This window comes from Coenobita brevimanus, chromosome 73 (genome assembly GCF_032717465.1).
Source record: "Coenobita brevimanus isolate Jiangsu-jjx chromosome 73, ASM3271746v2, whole genome shotgun sequence".
Taxonomy (NCBI): domain Eukaryota; kingdom Metazoa; phylum Arthropoda; class Malacostraca; order Decapoda; family Coenobitidae; genus Coenobita; species Coenobita brevimanus.
In genome coordinates, this window is record NC_137026.1 from 31,748,308 (window position 1) to 31,753,307 (window position 5,000).

A 5,000-nucleotide genomic window follows, 5' to 3' on the forward strand; every position below is an offset into this window, starting at 1 on the left:
TCGTTCATTCAAAAAAAAAAAAAAAAAAAAAAAAAAAAAAAAAAACACATTTTTTAGGTATATTCCTATTGATACAAACTCAAAATTTTTACTTGCCTCAACAAATTCGTATAAAAATAAAAAAAAAGTAAATAAAATAAAAACACGCTTCCCCTGTGCATCCTTACCTGAGCAAAAGTTACCAGGTACAACTGCGGTAAAAAATAATGACCCACTTCATTACGATAAATAACAGGAAAGTGAACAATAACTTCTGAAACCCAGTGTGGCGATACTCAGGACCCTCATATGTTTTCAAAATAATATGTACAGGTTTCATAACTCTTCGAGTAAAAAAATGAAGCGATATTCCTGACCACACCTGTACACTTGAAGCCAAAAATAATGACCCACCCCATAACGATGAACAAGGAAAGTGAACATTGGCTTTCGACACTAACTTTTTTTTTTGTGTGTGTGAGGAAGAAGGAACCAAAGACAATGAGACTTAGGGTGCGGCCACACTTGCTCCAAACATGTGATCGTCAAGAGGAAAGGAGGCTCAGGAGTCCGTCCAACGTTCAGACTCGGATATTGCAGTAGCTCTAACCCGGTGCTTCGTTTCATCTTGTCGATCACATGTTTCGAGTAAGTGTGGCCGCACCCTAAGGCGAACTTCGTGGCCAAGAAATTTTACAGATATCCTCCAAATGTTTTATAATTATTCGACGGAGGTGAAGAGAGATTTTTGTCCGCGACTGTACGTATTCAATAAGAGTTTTCCCGGAACTAATTTATGGAGTGTGGTAAAGGACTGGTGGTTAAGGAAGAATGTCAGTGAGTAATTTCCGTATGCATGGACACTCTCTCTCTCTCTCTCTCTCTCTCTCTCTCTCTCTCTCATGGCAAGGAAGATGTCCATGAGGCAATTTCCGTATGCATGCTCTCTCTCTCTCTCTCTCTCTCTCTCTCTCTCTCTCTCTCTCTCATGGCAAGGAAGATGTCCATGAGGCAATTTCCGTATGCATGCTCTCTCTCTCTCTCTCTCTCTCTCTCTCTCTCTCGGCCTTACTTCTTACACTCATCCCTATCATCTTAATTCACACTTACTCACACTTAAGTCTCTTCCCTTCCTTTCAAGTATAAATAAATCGCTTCAAAAATGGATGTTACGACAGAAATATTATTCAAATATCTAAATTATCTTAAAAAAAAAAATATATATATCACGTTTGAATTTTTGCCTCTGAATTTCTTAATGTTCAGTTACTGGGCACACACACACACACACACACACACACACACACACACACACACACACACACACACACACACACACACACACACACACACACACACACACACACACACACACACACACTTTCTATACCTCATACTTTTCAACACTGCTCTACCACTTCCCTCACACTTAATCCCACTTCCTCTCTCTCTCTCTCTCTCTCTCTCTCTCTCACACACACACACACACACACACACACACACACACACACACACACACACACACATTTTCACACTTTTTTTCACACACCCCTCTCTCATGGCCACTTCTCTTATCATCCTAAAACCTCCCTCTTTCTCACATTTCCTTCCTCTCCTCCCACCCTCTCTCACACTCAAGTACTCTCCACTTTCCATCTCTCATTAGTTCTCTCTCTCTCTCTCTCTCTCTCTCTCTCTCTCTCTCTCTCTCTCTCTCTCTCTCTCTCTCACACACACACACACACATACATACGCTATCCACTTCGTGTCTCATTCTTTCTCATATTTCCCCATTCCACCTCTCTCTCTCTCTCTCTCTCTCTCTCTCTCTCTCTCTCTCTCTCTCTCCTACCCACTCATTCCCCCCAACACACACACTCATACCTACCCACTCATCCCCCCCACACACAAACACCCACCCACCCCCACACCCACACCCATACCTACCCACTCACCCCCCCCACACCCACACCCACACACGTCAACACACACACTCCCTCCGCGCCTCTCTCACTTTCTCACACTTTCTCACACTGGCCCCACTCTTAAGCACTCTCCACCACCCCACTAATAGGAAACCATGAAGCTCTTTAAACTATCAATCCTAATTATTCTCGCCACTATCTTACGCACGAATTATTTTTAACTTAAGTTGGAATTATTTTTATCTTACGCACGAATTATTTTTATCTTACGCACGATTTATTTTTTATCTTAAGCAGGAATTATTTTTATCTTACGCACGAATTATTTTTTATCATAGGCAGGAAATATTTTTTTCGTACGCAGGAATTACTTTTATCTTAGGCAGGAATTACTTTTATCTTAGGCAGGAATTACTTTTATCTTACGTAGGAATTATTTTTTCTTACGCGGGAACCATTTCTATTTTACGCGGGAATTATTTTTATCTTAAGTAGGAATTATTTTTATCTTACGCGGGAATTATTTTTTGTCTTACGCAGGAATTATTTTTATCTTACGCAGGAATTACTTTCATCTTACGCAGGAATTATTTTTATCTTACGCACGAATTATTTTTATCTTAGGCAGGAATTATTTTTATCTTACGCACGAATTATTCAGCACTGACCCTTTCAGCCCAGGGACTCCATTTTTACTTCCGCCAAGGAGGTTGTGTTTTCACCCCTGTCCGTTTGTATGTTGGTTGGTTGATTAGTTTGTGAGCAAGACTACACCAAAACTACTGGACGAATTTCCACGAAACTTGATAGAAGAATGGGTCTTGTCCCAGAATACACTCCACTAAATTTTGGTGCGGATCCGGATAAAGGTGTGGATCCAGGAATTGTGTTTTTTATTTTCTTTAACATTGCGAGATGGGGCGTTGGCGGAGGTATGCGCTCTACTGAGTTCCATTCTAGTTTTATTTAGTTTGGTTTATTCCAAACCATTTTGTTCATCAGGGCCTACCGTAGTGAAGGGGTTTTAAATAATCTCCACCAACCACTTCAACCCATGACGTTTTATGATTCTCTCTCTCTCTCTCTCTCTCTCTCTCTCTCTCTCTCTCTCTCTCTCTCTCTCTCTCTGTACTTCCGCGGTGGCCCAGTGGTTAGCATCCTGACTGCCAAACTGCCGACCCGTAAGCACCGGGGTTCGAATCCTGGTACGGGCAGCTGGCGTCACAAAACTCGGGTGAAATGAGTATCCCGCCACAAGCTCAAAGGCCCAAGTTACAGATGAGCACCGCAGTTAAGACCTCAAGGAGACTAACCCACGTCCCCCCCCCCACCTTTTTTTCTTCTACTTTTACCACCAGACGATTTTATTCAGCTTAAGAAAGAGCCTCAGTTTGTGAATTAAAAAAAATATTAAATTATGCCTCTCTCATTCCACGTCTATATTACTGTAAACAGAATCATATAGGAACAGCAAGATGCGATGATAATATAGGTAACTTCCTTCCTTCGTCTAACTCTCCTTCCTTCATCCTTCTAAGCTTTCCTTCATCCTTCTATCCTTCCTTCATCCTTCTAATCCTTCCTTCCTTCATCTTATTAATCCTCCTTCCTTCTTCTAATTTTCCTTCATTCATTCTTCTCTCCTTCCTTCACCTTTCTAATCCTTCATTCATTCTTCTATCCTTCCTTCACCTTTCTAATCCTTCTTCCTTCTATCCTTCCTTCATCCTTCTATCTTTCCTTCATCCTTCTTATCCTCCTTCCTTCATCCTTCTAATCTTCCTTTTTTCATTCTTCTAATTTTCCTTCATTCATTCTTCTATCCTTCCTTCACCTTTCTAACCCACCTTCCTTCATCTATCCACCCTTCCTTCCATCATCCCATAAGCCTTCCTTCACCCTTCTAACCCTCCTTCCTTCCTTCATCCCTCTAGCCTTCCTTCCTTCCTTCATCCCTCTAGCCTTACTTCCTTCCTTCATCCCTCTACCCCTCCTTCATCCATCTAGCCTCCCTTCATCCTTCTAATCCTTCTTCCTTCATCCATCTAGCCTCCGTTCATCTTTCTCTCCCCCTTCCTTCCTTCCTTCATCCTTCAATCCCTGTCTTCATCCCCTTGCCTTCGCCTAGCCACGGAACCCTACCACACTCTACTCCTCTTTCACCTCCACCTCTCATCTCTCTTCATCCTGCCCATCATTCCTCCCCTCCCCCTCTTTTCCTCCCTCCTCCTCCTCCTCCTCTTCAACCTGTCTCCCTCCTCCTCTTCCTCCTCCTCTCTTGCCTCTCCTCTCCTCTTCACTTCTCTTTTCTCTTTCCTCCCACACCTCCTCTCTATCTCCTTCCTGTGTAGCTTTTCTCCTTCCCTCTCCTCTCCTCCTGCTCCTGCTCCTGCTCCTGCTCCTCCTCCTCCTCCTCCGTAACTATTATTTTATTTGTTTACTTTCTCTTTCAGGTTACTCTATCGGGTAGCTTATAGATAAAGTATTATAGAATGTGACTTTTCCTTTCCAGTGTTTCCTATAAAATTTCCATGTCAGTTTTTCCATGCTGCATGGTGGTTTTTCTCACTTTTTCCTGGAGGGTTTGGTGGTGGGGGGAGCCTTCTTGCTTTACTATCCTTATCCTTCAACATGAAGAGTCAGATCTTGTAGTCATAGTTTTCTCTAACAAGCAGCCTCGAAAGGACCATAAGGTCTGTTGCTGTTTGCTTTCCTGTGTAATCCTGTGTAATCCTCCTCCTCCACATTTACCGTACTTTCACTTCCTTGTTCACCTTTCTCCTCTTCCTCCCCTCTTCACATTTTCTTCCTCCTGTACGTATCTTCCTCTTCCTCTTCCTTTTAACATTCAGTCAAGATCTTTCTCATCTTGTTCCTCCTCCTTTCACTTCCTCCTCCTCCTCCCTCTCTTTACCACCACCAAATCCATCATCACTTCCTCCTTTTACTTCATTTCCTCTCTTTTTCTTCTCCTCTTCCTCTTCCCACATCCCATTTTCTATACCCCTCAAAGCTAGGGGGGGAAACTGCAGAAATCCTACGGTGCTCTAACCAAAGGAACAAAGGAACAGCTCCATTTTAACACGCGGCGAGAAT

At 42.6% G+C, this 5,000-nt stretch overlaps 1 protein-coding gene across 1 annotated transcript in view; it reads right to left on the reverse strand.

Moving 5' to 3' along the window:
* Rap2l (Ras-associated protein 2-like) overlaps nucleotides 1-5,000 on the reverse strand; it is a 248,898-nt gene that overhangs the window by 62,522 nt on the left and 181,376 nt on the right. The gene's annotated exons all lie outside the window — the stretch shown is intronic.